The sequence below is a fragment of the Lonchura striata genome, chromosome 6 (assembly GCF_050655825.1).
Source record: "Lonchura striata isolate lonStrDom1 chromosome 6, ASM5065582v1, whole genome shotgun sequence".
Taxonomy (NCBI): Eukaryota; Metazoa; Chordata; class Aves; order Passeriformes; family Estrildidae; genus Lonchura; species Lonchura striata.
The window spans coordinates 10,187,038-10,213,558 of NC_140708.1; the positions used below are offsets into that span (position 1 = coordinate 10,187,038).

At 44.5% G+C, this 26,521-nt stretch overlaps 1 protein-coding gene across 15 annotated transcripts in view; it reads right to left on the minus strand.

Moving 5' to 3' along the window:
* Positions 1 to 26,521, minus strand: part of LOC110473259 (protocadherin-15) — a 632,634-nt gene that overhangs the window by 391,457 nt on the left and 214,656 nt on the right. For 3 of the 15 annotated variants that reach the window (XM_085583143.1, XM_085583133.1, XM_085583137.1), the window contains exon 4: positions 15,511 to 15,600. The exons of the other annotated variants lie outside the window; for them this stretch is intronic. The gene's annotated coding sequence lies outside the window, so the exon portion shown is untranslated. The remainder of the gene's footprint in view (positions 1 to 15,510; positions 15,601 to 26,521) is intronic. 15 annotated transcript variants of the gene reach the window in all.

The following is a 26,521-nucleotide window of genomic DNA, read 5'->3' on the forward strand; positions in this document are numbered from 1 at the left end:
AGCCAGAAGCAGAGATGGATTTATCCATGGAATGCTGCAAGGTGTGATGGCATATTATGATTATTAAAGCTTACAAACCAGTTACAATTCTGAAACTATTGCTGAGAATAATTACAAGCCTAAAACAAACAACTCATTTCATTCTCATATCATGAGAGCTCTTCCATTAATCTCTTTCATATCAAGAAGTTCTTAATTGGAAGAGGCTGCACTAAGAAAATCACACTCAAAAAATCCAAACCTACTTTTTTTTTCTTTTAACACAAACCTCAAATGAGCAAAACACTCTTGAATAAAATTTAGATACTTTCTCCTTTGCATAACAATAATGAACTGTAGAACCCGTGAAATGATGAAGAAACTTCAGAATCCCTAAACAACAAGGAGAAAAGCTAAACAAGTGATAGACCACTGATGCCATCAGAATGCCAAATGCTAGAGGCACAAATCCCAGCTGCCCACAGGGAATGGTGTGGCAATCACTGAAGAAAAATGGGGAGGCTCCTAAAAATGTGACTACAACGGTCTTTTCTGGCCAAAAATTATCTTATTCCACTGTTCCCTCTCAGCTTCTGCCTTCCTTTGATGATGGACACATCCAAGTATCCCAATCCAACATGGTCCCATGAATTTTCCTGGTGTCTCCTCCATGTCTGCTCCTGTTCCACCCCTCTGAATAAAGCAAAACAAATTCCTGCTCTCCCAGAAGCCCTGGCTTTGGCTGGGACTGAGTGATTTTTGCTCCCAGGAGCTGGGGCAGTGCTGTGGGATTTAGGATGAGAATTCCATTGCTAAGGCACCGATGCTGTGGTTGGTGTTTACCTCAAGTCAAGGCTCTCAGTTTTCCATGCTCTGCCATCCAAACAGAGCAGGAAGGAATCAGGACAACTCATCCTTGCAAACTGTCCACGTGAATCCCTCCTGAGACCATTCCAACTTGTGCCATTCCAGCTTCTCCATGCACTCCACACCAAGGGCTTCTCTATTAATTTTGGTTCTCCAAATTCTCTAGGTTCCCTCTTCAAGATAGGCCTGTATTTCCTCAGTCTTTTCCTAAAGCTACTTTAGAACCTTCCAAAGATTGTGCAGAATTCAGGATTTGCTTTTTAAACCCAGCAATCCCACCCCTCACCTCCTGGCCTTGGCAGGGTTTGAATTATTTGATTACAAAGCACTGAACATTTTCCATATTTCATCCAATGATGAGCCAAATTGAAATGCAGAGTCAACACAGGATCTGAATATTGTATTGTTCATCAAGTGGAGATGGAGAGCAAACCTCCCCTCACCAAAATCTTCACAGTGACAGAAAAACGAGCCTGTGTCAAATTACAATTGAAATTACATCCCTGCGTAAACAGCAGGAGCAGTGAAATGGGAAAAACTGCCATGCAAATGATCCCAGCTGGCAAGATGTGTTTTTTACAAAGGTCTAACAGAGAAATAACTGTGAATTTTGGGGGGAAAAGACTCCCAGATTCTACTACAGCAGTGTGAGCCTGATGATACCTACCAGCCTTCTACTATCCCAAATCCAGCCTGATTTTTAAATCCTCAATAGCTCAAAACAGTGAATTTGCTTCAGACTGAATTCATGAGAACATTTTCCGAGCAACACGTGGGAAGCAAGGAACACCAACTGATTATTAAATACCAGGATTTGAAGGATATAACACTTGGGTGCATACCCTGTGTCATTCCAAGTCATTCCTCAAGGGATTTAACACAGTTTGCGTGGGAAGAAGCTTAACCCATCCACAAGGGTTAACACTGCACTGTTAATAACAGTAATAATGTGATTTGCACTAAGCAATTTCTATATGAAGAAAAAAAGGGCATGTTTTAATTTCTGCTGAAAAGTGACTCAGAGTTGGCAAACACATGATGGAACCCAGAAACCTGCCAGGTGCTCCCATGCAGTGTTTGCATCTCCTCTTTCACAATCCATGAGAATAACACACGTACAAAAGAATCCATGACTAAAAAAAGGGTGTGAAAGAGGCCCTAAGTGTAAGGATGTGGTTTAGAATGAATGAATTTCAGTGTTTATCATGGTGATCCATGTTTCATGTGAAGAAAGTCTGGATAAATGAGTCTATCACAGATGACCATGAACAAACACCTACTGTGAGGTGTGGGGAAAGGCAGAGAGAGCCACAGGAGGAATCAGGAAAAGATGTTAAGAGAAATTCCATTATTGCTCAGGCCTCATCTACCCAGACCCACTGTACCTGCACTGACAGAGGTGCACAGGTGGGCAAAGAGCACCTGCACTGTGAGAGCACCACGGGTCTGACATGGCATCCAGCTCCAGGCTGTAAATATCCCTGGACTGAACATTACTGCAGGGGAGGGCCTATTCCTCCTTGTTTCCTTCCTTTCCCTTTTCCCTTCCCTTTTCCCTTTTTTTTCCCTTTCCCCTTTCCTTTCCTTTCCTTTCCTTTCCTTTCCTTTCCTTTCCTTTCCTTTCCTTTCCTTTCCTTTCCTTTCCTTTCCTTTCCTTTCCTTTCCTTTCCTTTCCTTTCCTTTCCTTTCCTTTCCTTTCCTTTCCTTTCCTTTCCTTTCCTTTCCTTTCCTTTCCTTTCCTTTCCTTTCCTTTCCCCTCCAAGGTGGGAATGAGCTATAGAACCAATTAGGGCTAAATTTACAGGTCCCAGGGGAAAGATTGCAAAAACTGGGATCTAAAGGAGAAAACAAACAAGTTTAAAGTTTCCCATGGTCATTTTACGGATGCCAGACCCCGGCAGTGTCCCACCACCCTGGTGGCACCACTGACAGAACCCTCTGAAGCTGTTTTTCTCTTCCTCTGGAGCAGGGGAGCAGCTTTCACTGCTGAACAATAGGATGTGCTCGGCTGCAGCACCCCGAGGTCACACATTAATTGTACCTCATCTCAACACCAACACTCTCAAATAAACCTTTATGCCCAGGGCTGACCTCAATTTAATTCTCATCAGTGGCCTACAAGTGGAAATAAGTTGTATCAGCACCTACCTGCTCACAAGATCCCTGGGTTTCCTTTGGGACATATTTTTCCACACCCAACTTCCCCTGAATGCAAAAGCTGTTGCCAAATCTGAACCAAATAACGTACAAGAGCTGGGGTAAAAAAAAGAAGATAAAAGAGGAAGACAGCAGGATCTATAAGTACAGTGGCTATAATCAGTATATAAAGGTAGGAGCTACTTCTCTGGGCATCAAAAGAGAGCGATGTTTACAGACATTTGTTTTCCTAAAGGGAGATCATAAAGCACCATTTGAATGATTTCATATCTGCTCCAAAGATTGGTACAGGAGAACTTCAAAAGATAAGGATACATCATTCTGCAACTCAAACTGCTCTCCAAAGTCCCATTAATGTTGTTCATTCTCCCCTGCAGAAATGAACCCATAACTCACTCCCAGGGGTTGCAAGAAATGCCATAAAATTGTCGGTATCTCGCAGGGCAAACGTCTGCATGGGAAAGATAGTGTGGAATTATGGTGCATGTGAACCCTCAGCAACCTTCCTGTGGATACTTCATCACCTGTCACACAACTGTGCCTGTCCCAGCTGTAAAATCATGCACAGAATGGTTGGGGTTGGAAGGGACCTCAAAGCTCATCTCATTCCACCCCTGCCATGGACAGGGACACTTTCCACTGGCCCAGGCTGCTCCAAGATCCATCCAGCCTGGCCTTGGGCACTGCCAGGGATCCAGGGGCAGCCCCAGCTGCTCTGGGCACCCCATGCCAGGGCCTCCTCGTCCTCACAGGGAAGAATTTCTTCCATATATCGAACCTAAATTTTCCCACTGATCTGCTGAACTGGAGGTCTGGTCGGGTCTCTGCGAAGGACAAAACTCCTTGGGCAGCAGATATTTTACAGCCAGCAAAAACACTGAATATATTTAACCATTACAACGTCAAAGGTGTGAAGGAAGAGGTTTCCAACCAGTTCATGTTTTCCATGGCTCATCCTTCAATGATTTCACATTCGGAGGTGTCTTTACAGCTTCATGTTTGTACTTTGCTCACACTCCAGGGTGTCACAAGCAGCTTACAAAAGATTTCAGATCACCAAGGAACCACAGGGCTCCATTTTCTATTTTCACTTACATATTTTTAGGTAAGATAAGGAAAATCCCTTTAATTAGAACTAAAAGCATGCACTCACAGGACCTCTCAATTGAAAACCACTGGTGAGTTCCCCCACAAGATGTTTCCACTGGATCCGGAAGTTTCTCAGAGTATTTTATTAATCAATAAATGCACCCCAGTTTTAAAGGTGTGTTTATATAGCCATGCTGCAAAACAAGATTCCATGACTGTGAAAATTGCATCTCCTCTCACAGCACTTCATTTCCAGCAAATTAAATGTGACACTACCAATAACCCCCATAATGAGGCAACTTGATGTGAAATAATTCCAGGTTTTCACAGCCTTCAGGAGCAATTATGTTAAATGCACGGTGATTTAAGTGACTGAGTTTGTTCAAGTATACCTGCAGAACCTTTTCCCCACCTTCCAGGACTGGAAATGTCCTGCAAGTGATCTTGGTCACAAAAGAAGCCTGGCTTGTGGCTGTGGTGAAAGCCTCAGCATGTGCCCTGCTGATTGCAGGGAGCTTTTATGGATTCTCCTTTGTGGAATTCTGGAGGAAAACCCCAGAGAGAGCACATGGGAGCAAGTCAAGACAATGCAGTCACATTATTTTTTTGTGTTTCTGGCTGTAAGAAAGAGCCACTGGACCCCAGTGTTGCATCCTAAGTGCTTTCTCTGCCATCTCTTGCCCTGCAGCAGCACATGGATTTACCTTAGGATTGGAAAAAGGAGAGTAGAAATTTCATTCCCATCCTTGCTGTGGCATTGGACCTTCCTTTGTGGCCTCAGCAGAGAACTGAAGGAAGTTCTGCTCTGAGCAGATTGTGCAGAGAGCCTGTGGGGTCTCCTCCCTGGGGCTATTCCAGAGCTGTGGGGACACAATTCCTGTGCCTTGTGCTCTGGGATGGCCCTCTGGAGCAGGGAGGTGGGAGCAGATGCCCCACTGTGGTCTCTTCCATCCTTCCACTCTGTGATTCTGAACACGGAGAACATAACACCTATGTAAATGTATCAGTGAATACTCTGGGAGTAGGATTAATTCTATAAACCATCCATCTTTAATGGCAGAATATATTTTTCACTAGGGTCATTCTCACAAAATTATTATATTCTCTTCAAAAGTGAAGCCATTTCGAGATTTTATTGTTTCAATGTACAAAACTGAGGGTTGAGACACGGGTGAACACCAATGATCTGGTGAGAGACAAGTCCCAGCCAACACAACCCGGCAGAATCTTTCAAGCCCTCATATTTTCTTTTACTGTGATTATATGGCATAGAACTTTTTATGGAATAGTCTAATAAAAGTGATACTATACTGTGAGAAAGCATTTCAATAAAAGGACTACTTGATCATGTCTTTTAAGGTCTGCTTAGCTGGGAGTTGTTCTCTGAAGGGCCTGCTGGAGACCCTGCAGTCACTGACCCTCATCAATTTTCTTCTATTCTGTAGAAAAAGCCTCAAGGTCTCTTCCATTCTCTGTTGCTTGCTCTGCTTTTAATAATCAGAGAATCACTAACTGAGGTTTGATGGCAGCTGGAGCTCATCCTCACCTCTGAGACAGTGGGAAAACACCAAAAGACAACGCTGCACCACCCTTTGCCCATCTGGTTTTGCTCCAGATGTGTACAGACATCCCTTGGCCAGCACAGAAGGTACCAATAGTGACCCTTCTGTATTTCTGTGTGTATTTCAACACCAGCACCTGCAAAGTGAGGCAGTGTCATTAAACTGAACATTTCAGGTGATGATGTCTCTTCTGCATGATCAGAATCTAGAGGTGCCAAAAGGCTTTTGGAATTTGACTGCTTGATTGCTGAATTCTGACATTTCCCACATAGCCATTAGATTTCAACTATCTTGACTGCTGTAAAATGTGCCTAAAATTATACTCTTCAGCAAAACTCACAGCAAACAGTCTCATCATGTGTGATTACCATGGGCAGTGTGTCATTCCTAGCTGGATGTGTGATTGCTGTGAGACCACAAGCAAAATCTGCCCTGCCCCTTGGTAAGATAATTCCTGGATAGCTGCAATAAGAACCAAGAATCCACGTTTAACTTTTTCTAGTATACAGCAACCTCTAAGGAGCACAGAGAGACATCCTCTACCACTGCTGAGTTCTCATCTACAGCAGCTTTTTTTGGTAGTTTCAGATTTCCAAATTTTCCACAAGTGCCATGTGAAAGATAAGTTTTGTTTCAGTTCCAGAGGCTCTTGTCTTTCCAAAATATTCCTTTCACTAAGAACTAAACCTGGAGGGAGAAAGAGGCAAAGGCACTCCTGAGGCCCACCCTGTACACAGCTGCATGCAACTCTCTTCCCAATCTAATTCCCTTTGGAAGTCCAGAGCACCAAGGAGAGTCTATTACAGTTTAATTACAGAATCCCAGAATGACTGAGGCTGGCAAATCCCTGCCAGCCCATGGAGTCCCAGCTGAGCCCAGTGCCCACCTTGTCCCCAGCCCAGAGCACTGAGTGCCACCTCCAGGCCTTCCTGGGACACCTCCAGGGATGGGCACCCCAAAGCTCCCTGGGCAGCCCTGCCAAGGCCTGAGCAGCCTTTCCAAGGAGAAAGAAGGATATTCCCATGCCTTGACCTGCACTGCTCCTTGTCAGCCCTGGTCCATGCAGTGCCTGGAGGCTTCAACAGCTGGAAACCACAGCAGATCCACAAACCTGGAGCTGAAAAGGGATGGAAGTGACTCCAGAACTCTCAGGTTTAGTGACAAAAGCCAAAAGCCACATGGATCTTAATGCTCAGCCCAGAGCACACCCAAGTGCTCCAGCACTGAGGAACAGCTTCCTGCTGCTCCAGCTGAGAAGAGCAGGAAGAGAAGGAGCAGGGACACACTGAGCTTCTCTTGCAGTAACAGTGTTTCCTGCCACCACCATCCATCTTCCCCTTTTGTCAGCCAAGCACCTGGACAAGTGTTCCCATGCTCCATTAAGCCACTGGAATTGGCCTGGAATTGACCTGCTAATGCAAAGGAATCATGTGACACTAAAAGAGACAATTTGTTGTGGGGCTGGAAAACCATTGGTGTGAGAAGGATCATCCCCAGCTAATCAGTTATGGCCAGCTTGGAATGGGCTCTGTAGAGTGAGGACAAGGAAAAAAGCAGTGCCATGAGATCCCTGCAGCTGTCAGGACATTGGAGACACAGCAGCCTGAGGTCCTTGTGATGGTTAAACAGAATTGTGCATGAAGGTGTGAAAGCGAACCCTTAAATTCTCCACAGAACCCTCTGACTCATTATCTCTATCACTAAATTTTCATAATGCTGGATTAGACAAAATGGTCACATTCTGATATTGTAAAAGCGACCCCCAACGTCTGGGAAGAATGAGCTCTGACTCCAATGATTTCAGAAGGCTAATTAATTACTTTACTAAACTATATTATAACTATATTACACTAACAAGAACTATCACTAATTAACCAGCAAACCCATGACTCTCTCCTGAGAGTCCTGACACACACGTGGATCCAATTGGTCAGTGAATCCAAAACACCATCACCAGAACCCAACCAAGCAATCACCTTGGGTAAACAACCTCCAGACCTCATTCCACATGGGCACAAACAGTGAATGATATAAGAATTGTTTGATTTTCTTTTCTCTGCTTTTCTCACAGATTCTCTGAGGAGAAATCCTGAGAAAGCCAAGTCTCTCTCTGCTCAGAGGGCATGTGGATACCACATCCTGAATCCTCCTATTAATAAAGAGAGGTGAGGTGGAAAGACAAATCAAGGATGTGCTTTGCACACAGCTTGGTCAGGCTGTGGAACCCAGGGGTTTTGGGGCCTGGAAAGAAGGGAGCAATCATCCTGGCTGGAGGAAAGATGCTGGCAGTGCAGGGAGAGCCTGGAAACGGGGGCAGTCCATGCAGGCAAATGTCATGGGGTGCCCAGGGGCTGGTGATGCTCCACCCTGCTAATGGAGAGACTGCATGGACACACAGGGAGAAGGCACCAGAATCCCAGAACTGGGTTGGAAAGGACCATAAAATCCATCCAGTGCCACCTCTGCCATGAGCAGGGACACCTTCCACTGTCCCAGGCTGCTCCAAGCCCTGTCCAGCCTGGCCTTGGACAAGTGTTCATCACTTCCAGGGATCCAGGACCAGCCACAGCTTCTCTGAAGTTTTCATAGATACATTCACACTTTTTTTTTCCAACTCATTAAAAAAGAGGGCACTGTTTGGGAAATAGATCAAAAACCAGAAGTCATGGCTCTATTCAGTTTCATATAAAGCTTTAAAACTAATTATTATTAATATCTGGAAATGGGGACAAATAGGAATAAATTTAATAAAAGCTGAAGGCATGAAAGATACTTTTGGACACAAAAGACTAATTATGATTTGTCATTGGTTTAGCTCTACAGAAAACCAACTGGAATTCTTCATAAACAAATATTTTGCTTAGCAAACTTCTAGATGATGCAGTAAAGTATAATAACCTCCCTTAAATTGTAATTTCAACTCTTGCTTTAGAGTACATTGTAATAAGAAATAACTGCCCTGTCAGGATAATGCTCATGCAGCTTCTAAAGAACCAATCAAAAAACCCAAATCTCACAATTAACCCCCATCTCCCCCAAAAAAACAAAGATTAAAAAAAAAAAAAAATGGCAGTGGCCATTTCAGCTTGATGGCAGCAAAATCTAAGTTCAAGTGGCAGAAAGTATCAATAAACAAACTCCTCAGAGCGAGCTACAGCCACTTCAGCTTTATTACTTTACTTAGAGACTATTCATCTTCAGCAGCCACTAGACCAACATTATAGTCCATTCTACTCCAAAATAATTCTCACATCTGATCTGCTGGATGTAGTGGGATAAAAAAAAAAAAAAAAAGAAAAAAAAAAGAAAGGTAAATGTAGAAGAGGATGATTTATAGAAAAATGAGTGCTTTTAAAATCTCCTAAGCTCAGTACTTGCTGTTAGCTGCAATAATAGCATGTCTGGATAAAAGTTCCAGACACAGGTAAGATAAAACATTTAGAGAAATGATTTATTTGTGTTTCTGGTCCAGCAGCCTATTCAAAGTTTGATCAAAATCGAACATTTCTGTATTTCTGCATGAAAGGAAGGCAGAATATGAGCTTGAGATGATGTCATAGAATCAGAGAACCATGGAATGGTTTGGGTTGGAAGGGACCTTAAAGCCCATCCAGCGCCACCCCTGCCATGGCAGGGACACCTTCCACCATCCCAGGCTGCTCCAAGCCCTGTCCAGCCTGGCCTTGGGCATTGCCAGGGATCCAGGGGCAGCCACAGCTGCTCTGGGCACCCTGTGCCAGGGCCTGCCCACCCTGCCAGGGAACAATTCCTAATTCCCAAAATCCCATCCATCCCTGCCCTCTGGCATTGGGAAGCCATTCCCTGTGTCCTGACACTCCAGGCCCTTGTCCAAAATCTCTCTCTATTATTTCCTGCAGCTCCTTCAGGCCCTTCAAGGCCACAGTTTGGTCACCCCAAATCTTCTCCTCTCCAGGTGAACAATCCCAGCTGTGCAGCCTTCCCTCCCAGCAGAGCTGCTCCATCCCTCTGCTCATCCTGGTGCCTGCCCTGGGCTCTCTCCAGCAGCTCCAGGTCCCTCCTGTGCTGGCCCCAGGGCTGGGGCAGCTCTGCAGGTGGGGTCTCACCTGAGCACAGGGACAGAGGGGCAGAATCCCCCCCTCCCCTGCTGCCCATGCTGGGGCTCAGCCCAGGGCACGGGGGGGTTCTGGGGCCCAGCTCTCACCCCCAGCACCCCCAGGTCCTTCTCCAGGGCTGCTCCAGCTGCTCATCCCCAGCCTGGTTTCCAGTGGGTTCCCAGCTCTGCCAGTTCCCCAAGTCCTGTGGGAAGCCCCAAGGACAGGAATTCTCCCAGGTGAAAGGTGCTTTAGGAGCATTTCTGTTGTCAAATCATTAATTCCACATAGGAGAATAATCCCCTGTGCCAGGGAGGAGCTGTGCCTGTCTTTGGCACCTCTGCTTCTGCAGTGAGACAAAGATTAGACGTGGACTGAAAATCTCTTTTTTTTACAACATAAAGAACACTTGTCAAATTTCTGACCATCAAGTATAATGGTATAAATACAGCTTTAACTACCTGCAGTGTATCACAGGTTGGAACAAAGCCCTCATCATAAATTTAGCTATGTTTAAAAAAAAAAAAAACTCTTTAGGAGACTGATAGAAAAGAAAGGGATGGACAGAAAAATATCCACATCTCTGAGTTCTGGATTTCTGGCCAAGTCGGAAGCATTCAGCAGGATGAAAGGAAGTTTCTAAAGCTACAGGAATTTTCCAGAAGCAGCCTCACACACTTCCATTCCAGGCAGGAATGTGCCATGCCTACTAAATAACACACCTGCACACATTGCAAATATGTCAATGATTTGATCCCTTCAGGGAAAAAAAATATATTTTATTTCTATGAGGAAGCCCCATATAAACTTCTGGCACAATGTTATTTTTAATAATAATAATAACAAAGTAACATGGGGCAATATTGCCAGCATGGCACCAGCACCTAATTTTTATATATGTGGTGAGATGAAAAACAAGGAAAAATAAACAACCTAAAGCAATCCAAGTGGGACTCAGTGCTAAATCTGGGTGTTCATTTCAGCTAAAGAAAACAGATTGAATCCAATGCTGTCACAGCCTAAAAATACCCACACAAGAATGAACCAAAATCCTCAAATATTTTCAGATCCATAACTTTTATGCAGCCTTTTCAGAGCTTCCTTATAAATTTCTCCCTAAACACATCAAATACATTAGCTTCAGATAAAACCTGCTCCTCAAATAACTTCTGCTATAAGGAAAGAACAAAGGTCAATCGCAACTAAATTGGATTCTTCTAACAAAAATGAGAAAAACTCTCAGCCATGTAATGTGGAATTCAGGGTTGGGTTGGTTTCCGAATTAATTACGACTGCCAAGTCTTCCTCAAAGAAAGCAGAGCATAGCAAATGACACCAATATATAGATATTTATTAGGTGCAGCCTAGACAGAGACTATTCCTGTTCTATGCTATAACCATCCAACAAATCTGCTATGAAAATCCCTGAAAATCCAGTGCTGGGTTTTGTTACTTCCATAGAAGTATTAAAAGAGTGTCTGAAGCACCCCTTGGGCACCACTCTCTGCTCTCGGGGACAGGGACATGACCCAGGGAAGGGCTGGAGCTGTTCCAGGGCAGGGTCAGGCTGGAGATCAGGGAAGTTTCTTCCCCCAGAGCTCCAGGAGTATTTGGACACTGCTCCAGGGATGCCCAGGGTGGGGTAGTTGGGGGGTCTGGGCAGGGCTAGGAGCTGGATCAGTGATCCTTGTGGGGCCCCTCCAGGGTTCTGTGAAACTATAAATCTTCATCGTAAAGCAGGGAAAAGTTATTATTTCAAGAATCTGTGAAAAGGAATAAGAGGCTTAATAAACATCCAGTGTGGCTCAAAGGAACGTGACTGAGTAATAATAGTTGTACAGAAAATACCCTCTAAGAAAAAGCCTGGCTTAACCTTAACCAGGAGTTCACAGTGTTAACCATCCATGTTATCAGTTTGGAAAAATGCTCCCTTTCTCAAAGCACACTCTGATTTACAGACAGCCCCCTCTGACTGTCTGGGACACAGGAAAGGCAGGAATTGTACAGGCAGGACACCCAACATCCAACACTCCCATGAGCTTTAACTCAATCCCAATTAAAATAACACGTTCTATTCCATGGTGTGACAGCTCACAGGAGAATAATTTCTCACATGGAGGACACTAAGTTGGACATTCCCTCAGACTGGCAGAATCTGTCACTTGTGCCAGCATTCCCTGGAGTTGCCCACTACGGACAAGGTTTTTATTTACAGGGTTCTACTTTCCTGCTAGAGAAAAGCTTTTCTTTTTGAACACTATAAAGTAGCACTTCTCTCCCATGCTACTACAACAGCAGGAATTTTAAACAGGCCCAATGGGGATTTCAGGTCTTAAAATCCTCCTTTACACTCCTTGCTCCAGAACAAAAAACAATTCTCATTTATTTGAAATCAAATATGTAATTATCCATCAAATGAGACAGGGAATTTTCAGACAGCGCATGGCAGGAGATTGCTTTTGGAAAAGATGTTCTTTTACCTTGCATAAAGCACTCCACACCATCAATTCTGGACAAGTGTCCCAGAAAGACAGACAGGAAGACAAGAAAATTAAGGAGAGAAAACAGGATTGCATTTCTTTCCCTCTAGAAATTTCTCCTCCCTTCAGCTCATTGGAACTAAGGCAGCATCACAGAATTATAGAACAGCTTGGGCTGGGAGAGACCTTAAAGCCCACCCAGTACCACCCCTGCCATGTCAGGGACACCTCCCACTGTCCCAGGCTGCTCCAAGCCCTGTCCAGCCTGGCCTTGGGCACTGCCAGGGATCCAGGGGCAGCCACAGCTGCTCTGGGCACCCTGTGCCAGGGCCTGCCTACCCTTCCAGGGAACAATTCCTGCCCAAAATCCCATCCATCCCTGCCCTCTGTCACTGGGAAGCCATTTCCTGTGTCCTGGCACTCCATCTTTTGTCCCAAGTGTTTCTCCATCTTTCCTGTCAGCCCCTTCAGGCACTGGAAGGCCACAATGAAATCACCCCAAATAATGAAGTTATTAAACACCAGTGGTCCCACTACAGACCCCTGAGGGCCTCCACTGGTCACTGAGGTCCATCAGGGCCCTGAGCCATTGACCACGAGCACTTCCTCATCCATCCAACAGCCCATCCACCACCTCCAGCTGTCTCCGGTGCAGAGGGCAGGATGCTGTGGGCCCCGTGTCAGAGCTTTCCAGAATTCCAGAGACACGAGATCCACGGCCTTTCCCTCGTGCACTGATGGAGTCTCCCCACCAGAGAAGGCCACGGGGTGGTCAGGAGGGTTTTCCCTTGGTGAGGCTGTGCTGGCTGCCCCAAATCCCCTCCCTGAGCTCTGTGAGCCCCAGCAGAGCTTCCAGGAGGGGCTGTCCCTGCATCTTCCCAGCACTCAGGGGAGGCTGACAGGGCAGCGCTTCCCAGGCTCCTCCTTCCCACCCTTTTTAGAGATGGGGACAATGTTAGATGTTTCCTGTTAGAAAATTATATCTAATAAAGATGAGAAGCAAGGTTCAAACAGGAACTCCATGTGTGACCTTCCTTTGCGGGTCAGTGGCACCTCCTTAGCTGGACAGGTCTGTTTCCCAATACACAACAGAAGTCTCAGAGAATGTGACAGCACAGCCTTCTTTTCCAACAGAAACATCCTATGGGATCCACTCTGGCTGTCCCTCAGATTGTCTCAGAAGACAGAGCTGCAGAGGGAACAGGTAGAAGAAACCAAACCTGGCCCTTGTTCTCAAAATATTTCTCTATTTCTTCAAATATATCACACATAAATCATGTCAGGAGAACACCACCTGCAGGGCAGTGGGCAACCTCTTGTGGTTATAGGGATCCACAGACTCCACATCACCCTGGAAATCCTGGGATCAGATTATCCTTCCATTCACATTGGTATCAGTCTATTGCAAGCTTTAAGTCTTGTGAGCTGGATGTTATTCCCATTTCACAGAATCACAGAATAATGAGGTTGGAAGAGACCTCTAAGATCATCAAGTCCAACCTATGCCCTAACACCACAGCTAGACTATAGCACCAAGTGACAAGTCCAGTCTTTTTTTAAACATATCCACAGATGGTGATTCCACCACCTCCCTAAGAAGACAATTCCAGTATTTTATTATTCTTTCAGTGAAAAAAAAAAAAATTCCCTAATATCCAACCTAATTGATTGATTTGCTATCAACCTTTTGCATTCCAGAGGATGTAAGTCTCTGCCTTTCCCAGGATTCAGTTCAGCAGTGCAGGAAGGAGATTTTAAGAAGGAAAAACCAAAATCTCCCAGCTAGGGGAAAGAAGGCAACCACCCCAAGAAGCCTTGAATTTTATCCTGGTTTTGATAAGACTCATTAAATGAAGCTGTGAAAATGGGCAGGGAATTCATGAGGCTCCAAGGTCTGGGCCCTCAGGAAAGGCAAGAGGATTTCTGCTTGTGGCTGACAGATCTGCCAAGAACCAACCACAGCTCATGCCCTACTACAAAGCTCATGTCTATATTTCTCACTTCTCCTACCAGGAAAACATCCAAGAAAGCCATTAGGGAAAATAACCCCCTGATCCAGCAGTGCATCACTGACACTCCAAAACTACTGAGCGAGAACAGGAATTCTGTCAAAGGCTTGAACGCTCTGAGAGGGAGAGACAGAAAACTCCATGGATGGATTTAGAACTTTGGATTTGTCTCCCAAGGGAAGAAGGATGCAGTCAGAAAACATCAGGGGAAAACCAGCAACAACATTGGAGACTCTATTCCATGTTTTTCTTTGAAATAACATATAGTTTGTGTATTTTCAGCTTCCACCAGAGAGAGGAAAAACGAAATTACTCTGGTGATGCCTTTCCAAGGCAAGGGCTGCTGCCAGACACAGGCCAATCCAGCATCTCAGGAATTTAAAAACCCTGAGCCTAACTAATAGCAAGAGCCAGCCTTGAGCTGGAAGAAGCAAGAAGAGTGTGTTCACATCTTCAGCTGTTTTTTTCATATATAAAATGGAAAGAGAATCCTGAAAATTGTACCTGTACGTATAGCAGAGCATTAATCCTCACCTCTAAACAAACTAAACAGCTGTAAGAAGTGTGCACAGAGGGATGGAGGCACAGACACAGCAACATTCCCCATGGGAAATGGAATATCCAGGGAAGAAAAACAGTGGCAGCATGGAAGTCTGACACACCTTCCTCAGCCAGGTGATGGACATCATTGCTCTGGGAGTGGCAGAGGAATATCCTGCTTCAGCAGCTGCTGCTGCTTCATTGAGTCACACAGCACTCAAACTGAGCAATTCCTCTAATTCCTTCAGCTCCCATGTGCCAGGGGCTGCCCAGGGAGGTGCTGGAGCCCCCATCCCTGGAGATGTCCAAGGAATGAGGCACTCCTTGCTCTGGTCCCTGCTTTCTCTACACAAAACCAAGGTTCTCTGAAAGAGAAAAGCTGCCCTTGGAAGTAGAGTGTATGATCTCTCCTTTAACAGGAACATGCATTACAGATAAAATTTAATGCCAGTGCCTATAATATTTTTTTTTTCACACAGCCCTGCCATAAAGCTAAGAATGCAGAGAGAAACCTAGAGCAGGACTGATTAATTATACATACTAAATTAATTATACATACTAAATCATTTTACTACAAAAGAATAAAAATGTATCTGTGTTCTAATTGCAGTGTTAAAACACTTACACCAAGCTAACCACTAAATAACTGTGAAACCACGACAACAGCATTTACTTCTGGCAAATGCTTCAACATATCTAATGAGGTGAGAACTTAACACAGTTAAATTCCTCATATTTTAGCAAAGTCTCTTACCTCAGCAGATCCCCATTCGGAAACTGTGCAATTTGGAATTTGCTGAAATCAAACCCAAATTTACGAGCACTTAGCAAGGCCTCTGGCTACCTGCACGCACCAGGAGAGAAAGGAAAAACAAGTTTCACCTCATTAGGAGGGAGATAATGCTTCAAACTTCATTTCAAGATGAGAAAATAAACTTCTGCCCCTAAAAACAGTCATGGGGAACACTCATTTGGAAGCGTGGACAATGTATCAGGGGGAGTAAATGATGTGTAGAAAAGGCTGTGTTGTCTCTGACCTTCTGTAATTTCAACTCTGCTTTTAACTTCTTACCTGAGTTTTGCACTTCAAGATTCGATTCCTTGAGTGCTGCAAATTTAAATTGTAATTCCCTAACTCAGACTTCTTTTGGGTTTTTTTCCCTGTACTTCATGCAATTGGAATGATTTGGATTCCAATCCCAGCATGCAGAAAGTTCTAAGGACCCCTTTTGAGATGAACCAGATTTCACAACAGAGGGAAACTCCTCTTCAGGAATCCCAGAGATTTAATGTCCAACAGAGCAAGAGGAATTACCACTCAACCCCTACAATAAAAATAAGTACAATAAAAATAAGTACAATAACCCAATAAAACACAACCCTCCATCTGAACCATCCTGCCCCTCCACTTTTTGACCAAGACCACCTTGCTGTAAGCCAGACAAACTGGGAAAAGCTCAGAAGGATCTCATTTCCAATGGGAAAAGCTTGGGAAAGCTGGAGGGGCTCAAGCCTTGATGTGGGAACTGTTGTTATTGGACACGGAATGAGTACACAGAAGCTTGGTAAGTTCAAAAGAGAAAAAGAGCCAATTTTGTTTCTGACCTCATAATATATAGACTGCAAAAAGTGACAGTGGATTGGAAGGTGAAATTGCCACCTCTCCAACCACGCTGGTCAAACCAACTATCCATCAATTCTCTCCACAAAGAAGAATGCAAAACAATCATTATTTACATGAACAGTGTGTGAGAACTCCAGTAGAAATAGGTAAACATCAGAAGGCATGGAAAACTTTTAAAGGAACTTTAAAAGTTTTGAAATAACTATAAAAGAAAACGTAACACTTTTAAAAATCAGAGCAACAGTGGGAACCATAGGGAAACTCAGTGATGCGCTCAGACACCTCATGCACAGCAAATCCCAAAAGAGGGAAAATTTTACTCAATGTAAACCTCACCAACCCCTGAAAATGATGATGCCCTGCTCAAGCACGTTGCTTGCAGCTGGAGGTTGGTGTGTGAGCAGAGCAAACCTTGGCCCGTGCAAGCTCTGATCACACACCCTGCCACAGTGAGGTGTGATCCAGACTGGGAGCCATTCCTCGGGATGACAGCATTGTAAATCCAGTTTGATAAACCTGAAGTGGGAGCTGTGCCTGATCACACACAGAACTTCTTGCTGTTCTCTCAAAACAAGGGGATTTTCCCAGGGTACAAAGGAACAGGAGCCTTCAGACTTCAATGATCCACTTTTATTTTACCATCCTAAATCCTGGATGAAAGTCTGCCACACCCAAACAAACCACTGCTGTCTGTGCTGGAACACTCCCTGAGGGAAACAAAATACCTTCCATTGGAACAGGAACTTCTGAGGAAATCATGGAAGGCAAGAGAATTCCCAAGGACTCCCAGATATGCAGAGCAACACTAACAGAACACAAACCCACTGCATCTCCAGGCTGGGTTCTGCCCAAGTCTGGGTAGTTCTGCCCAATTCTGGGTAGGTTCTGCCCAATTCTGGATATTTTTGCCCAATTTTGGGTAGTTCTGCCCAAATCTAGTCAGTTTTCTGCTGCTTCCCCCCTGCTCCAGGTCCCTGTGGGGGACACATTTGTTCGGCTGCTGCTCTTGGCAAGACTGACTCCACTCCGAGGTTCTGCTGAACAAAGCTCTGATTTATTTCTGCAGAGACATCAATATTGAAAATACCACCTCCTGAAAATTAATAGAGTCTCTGAGAAGCAGGAAGTTATTCTCCCACTGCATCTCTGCCATCACTCAAAGAATGGCCTTTATCATGGAACACATGAAGGATTAATGCTGACTCCGTGGTACAAAATTAGAAACAACGTCCTGGAAATTAACTTAACTTTCATGAAAGCTTCTGCCAGACCTAAAAGCTGAAGACACTTGAAAGTAAATATATCATGAACAATTTGGCAGTATCAGCTTCTTCATGCTGACATTTAATATTGACTCTGAGAGATCAAAACCCTCCAAAAAATCTCCGTTGTCAGTGAGTCTGCTCCTGTCAGAGTGGCAAGATTCAGCCTGGAATTTCTTTAATTCCCTTCTGATCAGCAGCCTTAGACAGAGTCCTCTCTCTCTGAGAACTCTTTTGAGTTTCTCAGCTCTGTGTTTGTACACTCCTGACCCCAACCTGTTACTGCCAATGGAACATAAACAGCAGAAAACACTGAATAACCTCCACTATTTCATGTCCCAGGGGTTTATCCCTACTCTCTTCAACAGTGAATTCAAGGCACTGCAGTGAGGACTTGATTCTTCTCTGCCTTGTCTGTTTAAAATATGTTTTTCCTCCAGAACTTAAGCACTTTAATATAAGTAATTTTAAAGGATAGTTAATTATAAAGTCATCTGCCTCTTCTGTGATTAAAACCTGCTGAAGATGTAGCTGCTCCCTTTCAGACTCAGAGCACTTTGAAATCAGACAGATTTTAAGAAGAGTGATCTGCCTTTTCCCAAATTTCTGCATTTTCCCCTTTCCATTACCTACAAGGAGCTCACAAGAAGGCTGGAGAGGGACTTTTCACGAGGGGATGTAGTGACAGCACAAGGGACAATGGCTTTAAGGGGAAGGAGGGATAAATGGATATTGGGAATTAGGAATTGTTCCCTGGCAGGGTGGGCAGGCCCTGGCACAGGGTGCCCAGAGCAGCTGTGGCTGCCCCTGGATCCCTGGCAGTGCCCAAGGCCAGGCTGGACAGGGCTGGGAGCAGCCTGGGACAGTGGAAGGTGTCCCTGCCATGGCAGGGGTGGACCTGGATGGGATTTAAGGTCCCTCCATCCCAAAGCACCCTGGGATTCTCTGAATGTACTGAAGATTCCTGCTTTTCTGCCCTGGAGAGACCTCAACAACCTTGTTAACTGCAGGAATTTCTTGGAGAGCTCACCCATCCTCTGCAAAGCATAACTTCCAGTCTAAAGAAACAAATGAGCATTTAAAATTCCTTCTTCCACTGGCAGTTCCAGTCTCTGCAACAACCACATAAATAGAGCAGCATAAAAATGTCCAAAATGACCAATTGGTAATATTCTTAATTGACTATAATAGCAAAGATTTACAGTTCATTTATCTTCATGTAATTTCAAGCGACTCTTAATATTTTTTACCATTTTTTAAAAGCAGAAAACTGGATGCAAATTGAGTTCATAGATACACCAGGTAATATAGACCTAGCACAATAAAAACGATGAGTTTGAAGAGAATATGGGTTCAGTTCTTAAATTTGTGAAGCAGAACATAATGAATGCATCTCATTTCACTTTTAAAGCAACCTGAACAACACACCATCTTTTTTTTTTTTTTTTTTTTTTTGCAAGCAATTACTCCCCACCCACTGGGACTGTGAGGACAAAAAGTTTGCAAGGACAAACTGTGTTGGTTACAAAAGGTCTAAGTGTGAAAGAATTACAAGGCTTCGTCCTTCAGCCATTTCACCTCAGACAGAGGAAAAACCCTGTTGGCATTAAAAGCACTGAAGATCAGAGCCTTGGGACACAACTGAAATGTGAACTATACTTTTAGTATATTTATTTGCCTTTGCAGGAAAATGAGGTCTTGATTCCATCACTTAATCTTAGATCTCCCAACCTACACAGAGACAAGGTCACTTGTGAAAATACTCTTCTAGGAGTCACAGTCAAATCTATAGATAAGAAAATGTATTTCTGGTTTTGTTTGGTTTTGTTTTTTTTTTAATATTCAACCTTTTCCCTATGCTACACAGAAAGCTACAGAAGAAATGGCCAGTTAGAACTCTGCACAATCGTGTCCTCTTCTGCTTCACCTTCTGCATCTCTGTGAAATTAATCTCATGCTAATGGAAAAAGCTGGTCTTTTCCTCCCTAACAAACAAAGGAATTAAATGATCTCCAAATCATCAGTGGTTTTCTCCAAGAATACAAATATATGAAACAACAGTACAATGGCAACTTTTGAAGAACACGGCTCAGACTTGAATTATTCAAGCAAATCTGGTAAATCACTCCCAAAAATCCATCTTCAAGTACTTTAGGGAGCTCGAAGGCCAATTAGCATTCACACCTCTTTTTGCAAGCAAACCTCAGTGGTGAAAAATGACTTGCCATGATCTAGAACTTATAAAATAAAATTTAAAATTTACTAAATGAGGTTATTTGCCTCAAGAACTGGATGTACCCCCTGCCTGAGCTCCCACCCCCAGCATGGTTGACACAGCCAGGTTCTCATCAGGACTGGGAGCCTCTGAATTTTTGGTTGGCTCTTGCTGGTCCTGACTTTTCTGCTTTGTTAAAGCCAAGAGAAATCAGCAATAGGTTGCTTGATTTGATAGGTGAGATGATCCCATTTCTCTTCTCTTGTCCCAAAGACACCTCAATTGCTGTCCCCAGCTTGGAAATTTGCCAGATCTCTCCCCGTGTTTTTCTTTTTCCTCCTACCAAGTGAGGTCTCTGGATCATAAATTGCCTTTTCCTCCCCGCTTCCTACACATCTTGACTCACCCAGCCTTGTCTTTTCTGTCTAAGCCTCTGAGAGTTCAGATCAAGCTTTTATATACCAAAACATCCTCAAAACCATGTGTTCAGGTAACAGATTTGGTTAATTTTTTTTTCCTATTTTATAATCCAACATTGCAGTGAATCCTCAGGTTGTACACACACAGCAGTGCACACTTCCTTTGGCAATTTCCAATTTCTCTGGCCCCTGGAGAAAGGGACACTTCTGTGACACTATATTTTGTGGAAAATGTCCTGTTTATTTGTCCCTGATTATGAACATTTCCTTTTTAACCCATCCATTGACAAGATGTGTTGGTGTTTTTATTATCACTTATTTGTATTCAGACCCCAGCACAATCTACCATTTATATGGCACACATATTTGTTAGTGATTTGAGATAAAATTTGCAATTAGAGGTTTGGGATAACAGTTCCTGGCTATTCTTAAAAAGTTGTTTTTTTTTTTTTTTTTTTGTGAGAGAACAGCTGTAAATTGCAATTTTGCTGTGAGAGCTCTGCATGTACAGACCAAATAAAATTATAATAAATGGGAAAGCATCAACTGTAACTCATAAAATGTAATGAGGTATTAAAAATGCAAATATTGGAGCAGTTTATAACTTGACCTGTGTGGAGTTGGGTTATGTATATGTTTTATTATCCCTGTATTATTCCTTTGTACCCCCGTGTGCAACTTGGTTTATCCCCAGTTTTCCCGCCTTGTCCGCCCTTCCCGCCTTCCCAGTATCTATCCATCACCCTGAAAGAGGCATTTTACCCCCCCCGGGTGCCTTGTCTATCACTCGGTGCCCCTTCCCATCCATCCAGAAGCTTCTACTCAGGGCACCGGGTGATTGGGCGAGGACCTGGGGCTCCCCCCATATCCTTCCCCCATTAGACTCCACCATATCCCCCCATCCCGGAGCCACCCCCTATCCCTATCCCCATTGGTCGTTGGTTACCCCTCCCTTACAGTTTATAAGCCAGTGCAAGCACCTTGTGCTTGTTCCTGTTGGCTGGCATCGTTCTAGGACATTTGGCCCCGTTGGGCTACAATAAACTCGGACTTAGCCCCCAGCAGGATCCGCTCTTCATTTACCACCGCGAGGCTTGCTAGCGCTGCTCGGGACCCACAAAGGCACTCTCCAAACCCCAGCTGGGAGCGGCGGAGGGTGCCTCCATCGCCCGCCCTCGCCCCAGGATGAGAGCTAGCCGGGGCTGAGACAAAGGGAACCGGGGCGGGAGCGCGGCAGACCTGCTACAGAATTCAGCATCAGGAGCATCACAGTGGTCAAACCTCATGGAAATGTCTCTAAAAAATGTAAATTCACATATTTTTTATAAACTATACAGAATAAATTAGAGCACAACTGACAATGATTCTAGGCTACACTTCTGCATTTCTAAACCAACTCTTGCCATCTTTTCCTTTTTTTCCTCCCAAAACTTCCCAACTACTCAGCTAAAATCATGTTTGGATCTGAAAACTCTGTTTATGGCATTTCCTCTGCCCACATAAGACCAAGGATTGGTTCAAGCATTTTTAGTTCCAATGAGGGCAGGATCTGGACTCATTTCATGCCTGCACACTCTTCTGCCTTCCTTAGTTTTTGCCAGATTTTGTCCCTATTTTGCTCAACCTCTCTAGGATGGATTCATCACTCACTGATTCATCCAAGGCTCAGGAGGTCCTTTTGAACTGCTCACAGATTTTTCTCTCTTTTAAAATGAACCTATTTACTGGGGAAGACATAAATATGTCTTCTACAAGGCCATTTAAAGTTCCAATTTTGGTCACCTTAAGGAATAGGGGAAAATGGCACTGCTGTAACAGATCAATTGCTGCATGTGCTTTGTGCCCACAGAGGAGTTTGATCTGTTTTTTTCCTCTTTTACTGTGAATATCATCTTTGTGCAGGAGAAAAAAAATAGAGAGATTTTCTGGCAAGAGTTCCAAACTGCCCTTTCCTCACCTCTGCTTGATTCAGTTTGTCCTGTCAAGCATCCTGTCAGGTGAGCAGATTATTAAGCAGGTACCCAGCAGTGCTCAGGGCACGTCCCCCACGTCCTTCTCACCCCACTGAATGAGGAGTTCATTCAGCTTTGCCTTCAGCAGGGTCTGAGGCTTGCAGGGAAGGGCACATTTGAACCCTCTGCTGAAACCAATCCCACTGAATGTGGGGACAGTCCCTGTAAAAAACCACCAGAGGAGGTCAAAGCAAAACAACAAATAAAAAATTAAACAGAAACAAGCCTAGCAGAGGGAAACCCCAACCTGAATTGCCTTGTCCTTTAGGACAGATTTATTTTGTCAGTTTGCAGGAGTTGCAGTAGTATTAGTATTAATATTAGTATTATCTGTATTAGTAGCAGTACCATGGAACTGCAGAATCCGTAAAGTTGGAAAAGACCTCCAAGATCACCAAGTCCAAACAGAGGCACCACCCTGCTCCCCGTGAAACCATGTCCTGAAGTGCCACCTCCAGCCCTTCCTGGGACACCTCCAGGGATGGGCACTCCAAAGCTCCCTGGGCAGCCCTGCCAAGGCCTGAGCAGCCTTTCCATGGAGAAATTCCTGCTGCTGTCCCAGCTGAGCCTCCCCCGGCCCAGCTTGAGGCTGTTTCCCCTTGTCCTGTCCCTGTTCCCTGGCAGCAGAGCCCGACCCCCCTGGCTGTCCCCTCCTGGCAGGAGCTGTGCAGAGCCACAAGGTCCCCCCTGAGCCTCCTTTGCTCCAGGCTGAGCCCCTTCCCAGCTCCCTCAGCCTCTCCTGGGGCTCCAGCCCCTTCCCCAGCTCCCTTCCCTGCCCTGGCCACGCTCCAGCCCCTCCAGGGCCCCGACTGGACACAGCCCTGGGGTCCCTCAGCAGGGACCATGGCTGGTCCCCGTTGGCCTCGTGCCCCATGGGCACCCCTGAGCTCCTGTCCAGCCACGTCCACAGGTGGAAAAGCACCAGGATCTGCTGCCACAAGCTCCTAAGTGCTGCTGCTTCCATGTGCTTCACATTCCCAGTGCAGCCCCTTCGAGGGTGGCAGGGGTTTGACCTGCTGGACTCTGAGTGCCCGGAGCTGCAGACAAGCTCACCCCTCCTGGACATTGCTGTGTAATCCTGGGCATTTCACTGTGGAGCCAGGAAAAAATCAGGGCAGCTAAATCCCTGGGTGAGGAGACTCCCAGTGTGTCACTGACACAGGCTATGGACACCCAGCTCTAAACCCTTTGCCATTAAAATGTGTCCCAAGGAAAAGAAACCTTACAAGAAATGCACTTCATTCATCAACTGCTGCAATTAGGCAGCACCCAGCAGACCTCAGGGCATTCCTTTGATGCAGCACTGGTTCTTCTGTAGGAATATTTTATGTACAAACCAGGTTTCCCCTGGGAAGTGCTACTTCAGGCAGCACTAAAACAGTTAAACACCAGCTCTCCCTCCAGTGCTCTCACTTATTGTGACTCAGGGTTTATCTCTTTAGCCAGACAGGTCATTAATTTTCCCAGGTGTTTATTATCCACATGAAATGTCCTATTCCACTGGTACCAAGTGTTTTATATCTGTGGCTTTGCCTGTGTGAAATCAGTGAGATGACCAAAGACCTTGATATTATCCTGACGTTATTACTCAATATGACATCTCTATGCCTTGCTCCCTTGAGCATAGTAAAAGTAGTTTTATAGTCAATTTTGTTGCCAAATAAATCAAGCCATAATCCCCTTGTCCCTCCACAATCCATGATTTTTTTCCTGAGGTAGTGTAGGCACCAAAAGACACACTGTATGACTGCCTACTAAACTTCAGACTCCCAAAGTAGATGATGAATTGCTGCCATTTATTAGACAACTCAACTTACTATAGGTGCCAAATCACATAAAATCTTGAGATCTTGTTCTCAGACTCCAATTTGGGAGAGCATTCTCCTTTCCAAAAGACCCTGCTTTTAATGTTAAAAGCCAAGTATGACAGTTTTATCCATTAACTAATGCCCACATTTTCAGAGGAGGGATGGGTGGCCATATGTCATAGGAAATTGGTAGTAAATCTTTCTCTTTTCCTGGCGCACACTTTGGGGTTTTTTTTAGATCTCTGTCCCCTCAGAAGAGCAAGGAAAATGGCTCAGCAATGTATCCATCAGTTACACAGCATGGATTTCTTTTTATTTTTCATTTTTTCCCCTTTTTTATACATACTCCTAAATGCTTCTTTCCCTGCAACGGGGTGTCAGACTCAGTGATGGAGCTCTCAGTTACAGCTTCATTTCACATTCTTCCTTCTCATTCCTGGGGCTCACCATCGTTAGCATCCTGCTTTTATCTCCTTTCAGTGGCACCTGTGCCAAGGACAATTATGCCTTTCATGCCATCCAGCACATTCTGGGTTTTGTTTTCTCCATTTTTTATTTGCATGTGCTAAAAAACTCCTTCTCAACCAGAGGCTCTGTGTCCATCCCTTGAGCTTCCTGACAGCTTCACTCCTCAGCAGCTTTATTTTGCATGGTTTTCATCTTTCCTGCCCTGGGGGTTATGACATGGCTGATCTGTCACCTTGTCCCTTTATCCCAGACATGATGTGCACTGATTTCCATGAAAAAAAAAAAAAAATCTTTTCCTCCTGGATGGCCAGGAAGCAAATAGACTAAAATATGTGCAAAACCCATGCTTCTGAGGAAAAGGGTTGATGGTAAAGAGATCAGCAGTGAGTAAGAGGGAAGTAAAAGGAAAGTGATAAAAGTAAGTGGAGGGCTAGGGTTAGGGTTAGGGTTATAAGAAATAAGGATCATTAGTAAATAATAAGAAATAAGGATCCCTAGTAAATAAAAAGGGCAAAGGAAGAGGTTTCTGCTGGAAATGCTCTGGTTTGATGGGACTCTGCTTTAGGGTTAGGGTTAGGGGTTAGGGTTGGGGTTGGGGTTAGGGTTAGGGGTTAGGGAAATAAATAAGGATCATTAGTAAATAATAAGGAATAAGGCTCATTAGTAAATAAAAAGGGCAAAGGAAGAGGTTTGTGCTGGAAATGCTCTGGTTTGATGGGACTCTGTTTTGAGGGCACAGAATGTGTTGGACTCTTGGTCCCTCCACAGCCCAGGCAGTAATTTGACTCTCCAGGCTTTGGTGAGCCAGGAGCCAAGGACACCATGGGAAGCAGCCAATTTGCAGACAAGTGGGCACCCAAAGAGGAGGAGGATCCCAAATGCAGCTGGGGATAAATGAATGGAACTGGATAGAAAATGCAACGTGCAGAAAATGCGCCCTGCCTCAAGGAATGGGGCTCTCCCAAAGGAAGCAGCCAGACTTGGGGGGGATTTTCCCCTCAGCCACAGCCCCAGCCCCATCTCTCCTGGAAACCATCACTGCAACGACACTGGCTTCAGCAGTCACTGCAGCCCTCAAACAACTTTCATATTTCCATGAAAATCCTCTAAAACCAAACAACAGTAACTCAGCTTGTGCAAGGGCAGCCTTGTGCTTGTGCCCAACTGCAGCTTCTGGAAACAGGGGGACCAAAGGAAAGCAATATGCAAATGGAGCCTTATCTCTGCCCCCACAGGCCTGCAATGCACACACTCATTTGCCTTGGTATTATCTAGGAATGTCCTCCAGTGCAGCCCTGAGCTGCTGCCACACAATTAAAGCCACATCTGTTAAATTTTATAAACTCTTTGTCCTTGATAACATCACCCTTTTAACACTCTGCTTTTATTTAACCAACTCTAAGCCCACAGACAAATCCATCTGCCACTTCCTTCTTGTCAGCTGGGAGAAGATGCAGGCCCTGTTTGAAGTTATTTTATTTTACCCTTCTCTTTGAGCTTTCCAAAGCTACAGCTCCATAAGGAAACCACAGCTAATCCCAGGGTAATTCAACCATCAACACAATGAAAAAAGCCGGAGGGCCCAGAAATAAAAATTTCACCCTGTCCAGCCAACAATAGGAAAATCACAAATTTAATCTTCCTCTGAGAATGCTGGACAGAGCAGGAAAAGGACTAAATTAAATAGAACTGCAACATGAACCGTAATAAATGGAGACACAGAAGACAACTGAACTGGCCCACAAATCTGGTATTAATTAATTGACCGATTTGACTTTTTCACATCACCTAAAAATGAACCAGCTCTGAGGACAGAGGGGAAAACTGAGTCTGACTGATTGTTTTTAATGCTTGCATCTTGTATAGCAGAGAGATTAAAAGGGATTAAATGATGGGAGAAATTACTGATGTCAAATTATTAATGACATAATGATTAATGTCACAGCTACTTAAATGC